Source organism: Megascapheus bottae, chromosome 20 (assembly GCF_031878675.1).
Source record: "Megascapheus bottae isolate mThoBot1 chromosome 20, mThoBot2.hap1, whole genome shotgun sequence".
Lineage (NCBI taxonomy): Eukaryota > Metazoa > Chordata > Mammalia > Rodentia > Geomyidae > Megascapheus > Megascapheus bottae.
This window is the reverse complement of record NC_143528.1, coordinates 39,718,616-39,729,861: the sequence shown is the minus strand read 5'-3', so window position 1 is coordinate 39,729,861 and position 11,246 is coordinate 39,718,616.

Here is an 11,246-nt window from a genome sequence, read left to right as displayed (position 1 = left end):
TCTGGCCTTTGATTTATCCTCTTCTCTTCCCCTCTCCCTTTTCCCTCTTTCTCTCCCTCCCCTTTCTCCCCTTTTCTTCTCTCTGCCTGCTAGTTTGTGTGCCCAAGAATAGTAAAAGAGCATTGTGAACTTAGAAGCTTGCTCTTTTTGACAGGAAGAATGATTCACAAATCCAAATAGAAATTGTTTCCCCAGCCCACACTGCATAAGCACTGACAGGTCGCTCTCTGCCACTTTGCCTGCCCACCACAACCCTGGGGCTGAAGATCTTCCATCTGCACCCTCCATTGTGGAAGAATAATCTTGTCAAATTTGCCCCTGACCCCAACAACGCCCTCCTTGTACTCTGACTCTGGTAAAACAGTATAACTGCATTGAAGACTAAATTAAGACTATGAAAATTTCAAGGGCACATGATCCTAGAACATGAACCGTATTTTGCTTTAATGCGCCTTTTACTTTTTAAGGGGAAGTAAAGCAAATCTATACCAACAGAATATTTCCTTGCTTACTTTCGTTTATAGCCAGATATGATATCCAGACATAAACAACCTGACAATATTATATGTGCATCCTGAATATATAAAACAGCCTTGTTATAAGAACGTAGGATGATCCTACATGCAAACTTAAAACAGTTGCCTATGAGTCAACCAGCAATGTTTGTTCTTGGCCAAAACAGGAGGTGGCTGAATATTTCTTTTCCTTGCTTTTGTGATGTTGTCCTCCTATTCTTTTTTTTTTTTTTTTTGCCAGTCCTGGGCTTGAGCTCAGGGCCTGAGCACTGTCCTTGGACTTTCTCATGGCTAGAGCTCTACCACTTGAGCCTCAGCACCACCACTTCCGGCTCTTCCTATATGTGGTACCGAGGAATCGAACCCCGGTCTTCGTGCATGCTAGGCAAGCCCTCTACCACTAGGTCAAACTCCCGGCCCCATCTCCTATTCTTTTCTGCTATTCTTCACCTTCTTTTCTCGTAGAACGAATCTATGAACATTAAATATTGAAAACAGGCCAGGCACGAGTTGCTCATGCCTATAACTAGCTACTCGGGGGCTGTGATCTGAAGATCACAGTTCAAAGCCAGCCCAGGCAGAAAAGTCTGTGAGACTTTATCTAGAATTAACCATCAAAACCCAGAAGTGGAGCTGTGGCTCAAGTGGTAGAGTGCTAGCAAAGCTGTTTCTCTGTGGCTTAAGTCTCTTTTTTTAATCTCAGATCTCTGAAAGTATTTTAAACAATAAATTAGAACTGATTGCGTTTCAATAACCCTTAAGATTCCTCCAGATTGGTACTTTGGTTCTCTGCTTGTTGATTAAGTCTTAACATAGGTCTGGGAAAACAGAGGGCTCAGGGAGCCCAATTTGAAAAACATTTCATCAGCCAGCACACGTGGCTCACACCTGTAATCCTAGCTACTCAGGAGGCTGGGATCTGAAGATCTCAGTTCAGAGCCAGCCCAAGCAGGAAACTCTTATCTCCGATTAACTACCAAAACACTGAAAGTAGAACTGAGGCTCACAGCTTGAGCACAAAAGCCCAGGGATATAGCACCTATGCCCTGAGTTCAAGCCCCAGGAGCAGCACCAAAAAAAAAAAACAACCTACAACACCAGTGCACAGGGATGTTTTCTGCTGCTCTGCTGCCTGTCTAGATTACCAAGGTGGATGGACAGCTAGTAACAAGAAAAGCTGCAAGGCACTCCACACGGCTGCACAAACAAAAGCAACAAAGACTTCAACTAGCCCACCAGAGGCTTCAGGGTTCTAGCCCAGGGCAGATTGGATATAGGAGTCATAAACGAGAACCAAGATACTTCTGCGTTTTTCAAGCTTGTGTGATGGAGAAAAGCAATTTTCTATCAGTAAAGAAAAGACTCTCATAAAAAGAAGAAAATGTGCCAGGCAAGGTGGCTCACACCTGTACTCCTAGCTACTCAGGAGGCTGAGATCTGACATGGTTCAAAGCCAACCTGGACACTAAAATCCAGTTAATCACTAGAAAATGGAAAGTGGGGCTGAGGCTCAAAGGGTAGGGTGGTAGCCTTGAGCTGAAGAGCTCAGGGACAGTGGCCAGGCTCAGAGTTCAAGCCCCATGACCGACAAGAAAAAGAGAAGAAAAAAAAAAGTGCTCTGTTTGGTTTGAGACAGGCCATCGGTTTTATTTGGTCGAGTTCTGCTTCTCTTTTTGAAGCAACCAGCACTTGCCATTTCTAGAGATCGAAGCTTTCCAGAGGGCCCCCTAAGAAACCAGGAATAAGCAATGACTCGCACATGGTGCCACCTGGGTGAATGCCCAGAAGACATCAAACAAAAGTACACAGGAATTACATGAGAACAGGACTCCAGGTCGTGAGGCCTACTTAGCCCAAAGTCATAGACAAACAGTCAAGTTCATTTTTCCAAATGAGAGCTGCTCTCTCTCTGTAGGCTCAACCTTCTGAAGACATGAGCTGGCAGTGTCGCTTGGACGCTGAGCACTGTCAGATCAGATACTCAGCAAATGTTTATCGAGGGCCTGCAGTGCTGGGGTAAGCCTAGAGAAGTAGAATTACTGGCGTCTGTTAGAGTTCGGCCAGCTGAAGCAGCAGCTGGGGTCAAGAAGACCGCTGTTTGCTCTCTAGAGTCTGTCCATTGGCTTCTCCTGATTGGTCCAACGCCAGGGGCACCACACTTTCAGGACCAGGGGTTCAATGCTCAGTAACCCAGGCTGGATGCACTTGGCTTTCACTGTTCCAAAGCTGCCACAGAAAGTTCTCCCGCTGCCAATCATCTCTCTCCCTCTGTTTGCCACTGGATCACCAGAGAAGGCAGATGGTGCATTGCAAACACATCCATAAACCAGGCAAATGTGAATCATGTTGATAATGGAAATCCCACACTGGCCGTGCCCTCACCGGGGTCCACTACCACAGTGGACCATGGGGAAAGGGTGACAGAGCTCCACTCCTCTCCGCTCTGGCCCACGTGGCCTCTACAGCTATATGCCCTTGACAGTGGCCATCTGCCCACATGGCAGTCCCTCCTCCACCAGCCACCATCCAGGACCCTCCTTGTACCTCAGTTTCCAGATCTTTCTAAAGCAAAGAAAATAAACTTCTAAGCTGGATATAACCAGCGAAAGAAAAGTCACATAGAGATCTCAACACAGCACCTTCCATAACCTCAGAAATGTTGACTGCCCTTAAATGCTGCACAAAGGAGAATGCTGCCTCAGGGCAGATGACCCCTGGCATATGATTTTACATTTCACACATAAGACATCTTTGTCCATCACAATGTAGAATGACTGCAGCACGCGGGGAGTGTGGACTGCATTTTGCTCTCAATAAAGCCACTTCCAAGGTTGGGACTGGGACAGCTACCTGTTTCTTCACAGATGCTGTCGGCCCTGCTCCCTTGGAAGCTTCCTGGGACCACCCTCACGGCCAGAGCCTCCCACACTAAGCATCTCAGTGGTAGAGTTGTGAGCCCCACAGGCAGCTCAAGTACACTCACTTGCAGGAGCATGCCCCTGAAGACCCCACGAAGAGGACACAAAGCAGACGACGGGCAATCTTCAATCAAGAGCTTGTTTTCTATTTCTGCTTCAGGCTTAGCTATGGGATTGGCAGGTCTCTAAATTGCTCCAAGCTGCTTGGCCATGCACAATGCCAGGCCTGCTTCAGAAAAACACCCTGCCAGGCCATAGTGCTGTTTATCAAACCGTGGCTTTAAAAAAAAATCTTTTCTTTCCACTTCCACTCTATTTCCTAATCAAGAAATGCATCATCCCAGGAGAAAAATCAGGTCCCATTTCTTTCCATCTCTTTCTGTCTCCTCCCCAACCCCCTCAGCCTCCTTCTGCCTCCCTCATCTTCTTCCCTCCTCTCTCCCTCCTTCCCTCCTCTCCCCACCCCACCAGCTTTTATCATTTTAAGCTGTATGCATGCCATTCTTCAAGGGATTAAAGTCAAACTTAGTCTTCTACAATTGTTATTCCCAACCCCTTGGCTTATGAGATGCAGTCGCCTACATTTGTAATGCATCAATAACTTCCACTCTCCTCCTCTTGTAAACAATGCATTATATTAAATAGCCTGTGTCTAGCCTTGTATTGAAACACACCATAAATTAGGACTTCCAGTCTTTGGTTTTTACTGATTCCTAAACCTGCCAGTTACATGCCTGTCCGCCCCACTGAACATTCTCTCTAAAGCTGTGGATGCACAAAGCCCTCGTTCACCAGTCCTCCTGCCTCCATCACGGCTGCCGCCTGTCAGTTTCACACCACCAAGCAGATTGTAATTGGCAGGATGAGGTGCCGAAAGAGGGAATGGTTTGAATACAGGGTTTTCAACATGCACACACATGTGCGTGCGCATGCACACACATGTGCGTGCGCATGCACGCACGCGCGCGCGCGCACACACACACACACACACACAATGCATACACAGTCCTTCTCCCTCCCCCCCCCCAACTCTCTCTGACTTACAACAGTCTGAAAATTAAACACAGGAAGTTTCTGATCACACTCTGCAAAGTCTGTCCACATTTTCCAGCCCATGGTTTGGAGGCAGAGAAAAGAAACACAATGCAATCAACACCCAGTGCCTGCCTAATCCAAGCACAGCCTGCTCGGCCCTGGCTGGATGCTGCTTTGGGAAATGGTCCTGCTGGGAGCCAGCCCTGGAGCTCTGCTCCATCAAGAGCCTCCCTCTCCCTGCAATCTGAGATCCACAAGCATCCCAGGAGTCAAAAATCACCCTGCATTGAGTACAGTCCTGGAGTTGCTAAATTCTGGAAATAAGAAAGCCTGGGTAGTTTCTGTGGACATTTCCCTTAGAAAGAAGTAAAGACTGGATATCAGCTTCACTACCTAGGAATTCAATCACCGCTCAACCTTGCCACGGAGGGGAGGAAAGGGGAACTGTTAGGTAGAGATAAAAAGTGATGGACAAAATACATGGCAGGTAACATGAGGCCCATCATGGCACCTCTTGTTCCCATAGTTCCTTGGGCTCCTCAGATGCTTCTTCCTCCCATAATGCCCTGGGTGCCCAATCATCAATGAAAGAGCTGGAGTGACAAATGCACAAGTCATCAAGCAATCCACACAAAGCCCAGGAGAGAAGACAGAGGCGGAGCTCTGTATTATAATAATCATTCTCCTAGAAGATTCTGTCAGGCTCCTCTTTGGGGCCCCTCCCATAATGGAGAGTCTCGCTGCTTTCCTTTCATCGCTTTCCCTCCACTTTCAAATAAGCTTACACCATTTACCTTAAACACTTTCCTGCCTTTTAATTCCTTAATGGGTAGAGAAAACAAATCCCTACTCCTAGGGGCGGCATCCCACTGCTACTTTAAATCCCATAGGTCTGAAGTAGCTGCCCTGGGCCTCCACCCCTTTGATTCTAGTAGCATGGCCCCCAAGTTGTGAAGACCATGAACATCTCCAGACATTGCCAAATGGCCCCTGCAGGACTGAGAATTGTCATAACAGAGTTGTGTTTTGTCCTGCTCTCTGCCCACAGTTACAGGATCTCAGACCCAATTAGGACTAGTCTTTCGTCTTGTGGTCCCAAGGCCAGTATTACCAGCAGCATCTTGGAACTTATTAGAAATGCAAATTACAGAGCCCCACCCCATCTGTGTGACTGGACAATTAGAAACAGTAGGGCTGGATCAGTGGAGACCTTGGCAAGATTGAAGCTCTGATTTCAAACCCTAATAGCCATAAAAAATGAAAAGCAGTCATTTTCACACCAGGTGAACAAAGCCTCTGACCCCTACCTACTCTTGAATGTTCATTAGTAGTTTCAACACAAAGAGTAAAATGAATACTGTGGCGTTTGGAAGGAGATCTCAATTATCATCTGATTTCAGTCCTGATCTGAGGCAGGCTTGGATGTACTTGGGCTTTTAAACTCAAACATACTTAAGAGCAGAGTGGCCCAGGCTGAAAATTTACCATGGAGGCAAGGTTTGTACAGTTTGAATGGCAAAACACATAAGGGAAGATGGGTGCTAGTGACTCATGTCTATAATCTTAGCTACTCAGGTGGCTGAGATGCAAGAACAGCAGTTCAAAGCCAGCTCAGGCAAGAAAGCCCCTATTTACAGTTAGCCAGCAAAAAGCCTGAAGTCGAGCTATGGCCCAAGTGGTAGAGCACTAGCTTTGACCAAAAACACTGAGAGATGGCTCTCAAGCTCTGAGTTCAAGCCCCAGGATTATCACAACACATGTGCAAGTACACACACACACACACACACACACACACACACATGCCTGAAGCCTAAAATAGTAGGCTGGCTGGATCAGATGACATTGCCTGTGTCATAGTCACAGAGAGCAGAATGTTAGCAAATTCATACGGCTTGTCTCAGCTACTGGGTCTCCCCACAGCTGTCTCAGCCCCCCCCCTTTGTCAATAGAACTGCTTGACATAAAAAAGCTTTGAAGTGCTCGCACTCTAATTCAAGACTTGGAAAATCAGAAATCTGATCTTATATAAGAGACAAGAATGTCAGAATACAGATCTGCATTGCTTTTTATCATTGCAGAAAAGAATCTTTAAAATCATATGAGAATAGAATTGTTACAGTATCTCACTTTGTTATCTGATATATTGAATTTATTTGTATTTGGTTATTTGAAATTTGATAGGGAAGGGGGGAAAACCAAGATGGGGGTGGGGGGGAGGGTAATGGATACCAAGACATGTGAAAGGGTATCAATGTATGTGAATTAATGCATCTTCTATCTGGCAAATATCATGTAACCCTTTTATTAATTACAATTAAAAAACTATATTTAAAAAAATCATATGAGAATAGAGCTGGGAGAGGAAACGGGGGAAATGGTGGAAGGGTGAAAATGACCCTCATATGCCTGACTAATGCAATCGTAACCACTGTTTTACAACTACTTAGTAATTCTTTTAAAAAAAATCAGGGTCTCTGTTGATAGTCAGCACTTACTAGAAAATTAACCCTCAAAAATCAACTGCTTTCTATATGAGAGGATCAAGGCAGCAATCAGGAAAACAACTCCTTTTACAATAGCCTCAAAGAAAGTAAAGTACCTTAGGAACTAACTTAACTAAGAATGTAAAGGACCTTTTTGATGAAAACTTTAAAACCCTGAAAAAGGAAATTAAAGCAGAACTGAGGAAATGGAAAAACCTCCCATGCTCCTTGATTGGAAGAATCAACATCGTGAAAATGACAATCTTGCCAAGGGCTATCTACAAATTCAATGCAATACCCATCAATATCCCAATGTCATTCTTTAAAGAAATAGAAGAGGCAAGACAAAATTTCATATGGAATAATAAAAGACCCCGTATAGCAAAAACACTTCTTAGCAGAAAGAACAGCACTAGAGCAATTTCAATACCAAACTTTAGACTCTATTACAGAGCTATAGTGACCAAAACAGCTTGTTACTGGCACAAGAACAGGCTGGAGGACTAATGGAATAGACCTGAGGATCCAGATATTAACCCACAGACCTATGGTCACCTAATCTTTGATAAGGGAGCCAAAAATAGAATGGAAGAAAGACAGCCTCTTCAACAAGTGGTGCTGGCAGAACTGGTTAAGCACCTGCAGAAAACTAAAGTTGGATCCTTCTTTGTCACCCTGCATCAGGATTAACTCCAAATGGATCAAAGACCTGGAGGTAAAAGCTGACACACTGAAAACTTTACAGGAAGGAATAGGAGATACACTAGGCCTCCTTGGCACAGGTCAAAACTTTCTTAATAAGGACCCAGAAACACAACAAATCAAAGAAAGTCTGGATAAGTGGGACTGCATTAAACTGCAGAGCTTCTGTATGACAAAGGACATAGCTAGCAAACTAAATAGAAAGCCTGCAGAGTGGGAGAAGATCTTCACTAACCATACAACAAAGAAAGACCTCATATCTAAAATATATCAATAGCTCAAAAAATTGAATCACTCCAAAACTAATCTCCAAAGAAACAACCATCCCACTAAAAGATGGGCCAAAGACTTAAAGAGAGTCTTCTCTGAAGAAGAAATAAGAATGGCCTATAGACACATGAAGAAATGCTCCACATCTCTGTCCATAAAAGAAATGCAAATAAAAACCACTCTAAGATTCCACCCCACTCCAGTTAGACTGGCCAGGATCAAGAAATCTAATAACAACAGATGCTGGAGGGGATGTGGCCAGGAGGGATCACTACTACACTGTTGGTGGGAGTGCAAACTCCTTCAACCACTATGGAAAGCAGTATGGCAGTTCCTCAAAAGACTAAACACAGAGCTCCCCTATGACCTAGCAATCCCACTACTTGGCTTTTACTCTATCATCCAGAAACAAGGACATACTAAATCCTCTAGCACAATGATGTTCATTGCAGCACTATTTACCATAGCAAATATATGAAACCAACCCAGATGTCCCTCAGTTGATGAGTGGATCAACAAGTTGTGGTATTTGTACACAATGGAATTCTATGCTGCCGTCAGAAAGAACAACGTCGCCCCATTTGTTAGGAAATGGAAAGACTTAGAAAAAAATCATATTAAGTGAAGTAAGCCAGACTCAAAGGAACTTAGGCTCCATGGTTTCCCTCATTTGTCATAATTAGTATAAACCTTGGACTCTCCTAGAAGAGGTTTACAATAGGGCAAAACGTAGATACATAAGGTCATATAGGATGAGGCTAAATGAAAGCACCTCCAAGATTCAGAAACAAGAGCCATATAAGGTGTGACTACTGTTCTTAAAGTACTATGTTATTGTTCATCTTACCTTGTATATATGTTTATTTGTTTATTTGAAATAGGATAGGGAAGGGGGAAAACAAGAAGAGGGGAAGGGGTGGGGGAGGGAAATGGAGACAAAAACGTGAGAAGGGGTAGCAATGATTATTAAGAAATGTACCTTCTATCTGGCGAATATAATGTAACCCTTCTATTAATTACAATGAAAATGCAAATCAGAAAACTTGGGTCTCTGTTGATAGTTAGCATTTATTAGATATGTGTCTTTGTTGTAAAATAATTTATATTCCTAGTAAGTGATACAGAAAACAACTCCCTTTGGGCCTCCCAGAAAAACGATGAAAAACTTTTCTTTGTGCAGAAGAAATGGGCCTCTCACAGGACTCAGCAAAATCCATGTGCATAAATCTGAGACAGAGCAGCCTGGGTGTGAGTGTGAGCTGGTGAAGGGCACAAGCTGTTTGCTGCTTGTTTGTGACCTGCCAGGGAAGAAATCGAAAGCAATCACTTTAAAACCCAGCAATCTGACATAATGGCTTTGCTTCTGTTGACGCCAACAGTGAGATTTGGATTCTGTATGTCTGTGAGGGTTTTTTTTTAATTTCATTTTTCTAATTAGTCAATATGATTGTATTTTATAAATCCAATCCACAATGGACCGGAATTTCTTCCTCTAGTCTATCATAAGACACCTGACAAATGCTGGTCTGCAGGTAAAGAATACTTTCAGGTGTGTGTGTGCCAGGTCCTGTTTTTAGGGCTCACAGCATGATCTCATCTCCTTCCCCCAGTAATTCCATAAGGGTAGGAACTACTTGCTGGGATTTCACCGATGAGGAAACTGAGGTACAATAGAGATAAATTACTTTCTCAGCAGTACACAACTTGCCAATCTTAGGATTGAGTAGGAAATCTAGGCACCAAGCTCAAACTTACATGCCATGACTCTCTACAGGAAAGCCTGAAGCCTGATTCTTCTATAAATGGCAAATTATTAAAACATAACAAATGATTAGTGTCAAAGCTGACATAGGCAACTTTGGTGGGAGGGAAGGGAGCATGGCATGCCTGTGAGGCATACATACCAGGCTCCTACTCATGCCAAGCCTGGAGAGCTGCGTGAGGATGAATCCACTGTGCTCTCTAACTGGACACACACATTTCACACACTCTCTTAGGCATGGGATACATTTCACTGTTCTTTTTTTTTTTTAAGACTAGCTGAAGTTGTCTAACAATAGCACCTCTGGTCCTTGGAGAAGATGAGCGCCCCCTAATGGATTAGACAAGTAAAGCATTCTCCTCCATTAGGTACAGGGCAGGTGAAGGCGTAAACACCTCTAGATTCCAGAGTCCGAACCCCTTCCTTAAATCACATTCTAGCATTTACAGAAAGAAGAAGCCCACAACCTGAGAGGTTTTTTTTGCCAGTCCTGGAACTTGAACTCAGGGCCTGAGCACTGTTCTTGGGCTTTCTCAAGACTAGACTACCACTTGAACCACAGCACCACTTCTGGCTTTTCTTTTTCTATGTATGTGGTACTGAGGAATCGAACCCAAGTCCCCCGGCCTCCAACCTGAGATTTTTAAACAATACCTAAAAAGCAATGCAGAACCAATGTTTGGTGAAGGATGACACAACTTATCTCCAATTAACCACCAAAAAGCTGATAGTGAGTACTGTGGGTCAACAGGTAAAGTGGTGAAGCTCAAGAATGGTACCTAGTCCAGACCATACATTCAATCCCCAGACACATGACAAAAAGATCTAGCTCTCTAATAAGAAACATGTACCTGGGAAAATTCTTGAGTCCCACACCAAGCCAATGAGTCAGACACTCATAAAAAAAATAGCCCAGAAATCTATATTTCTACAAATCACATCCTGAACCCTTCAATTCCCACAGAGATACTGTGAGCCAGGTTTATCAGACTGAAGGTTCTGCAATCACACAAACCTAAACTGAAGCGTGCTTCCTATCCTTATTAGTTGCGGATACTTGAACAAGTGACTGCATTCCACTGAGCCCCAATAGCTCCATCTACACATTTGGGCAGTGACATTTACCACTCAGAGTTATTGACAAGATAATGTATTTGGGTATATTAAATACCCAAAATAGCTATATTTATTTGGGTACTTATTTCTTGATACATTTACTTTCTAGCATTTATAAGTATCTGCAGTACATGAGAAAAATTGGACACAACAGCCCCCTGACTTCAAGGAAATCATATGTAGTGGGATGGCTTTTATCATTTCCCTATAAACCTCACAGGGAAAAATAAACCCTGTTTTCCCCGTGATTTTCAAGGCATTACCAGCCTGAGTGAAGGAAGCCCTTGTTCTCCTCTAGGAAACATCTTTACAAGCTGGAGGTCGAGAATCTCCTGGGCTGAATAGCTCTTTCACAGATGCCTGTGGATTCCTGACTTCAACCCAGAGCACTGGCAGGTGAACTGTGCGAGCTATCCACCAGCTGAGGTATGTATATGGCTATAGA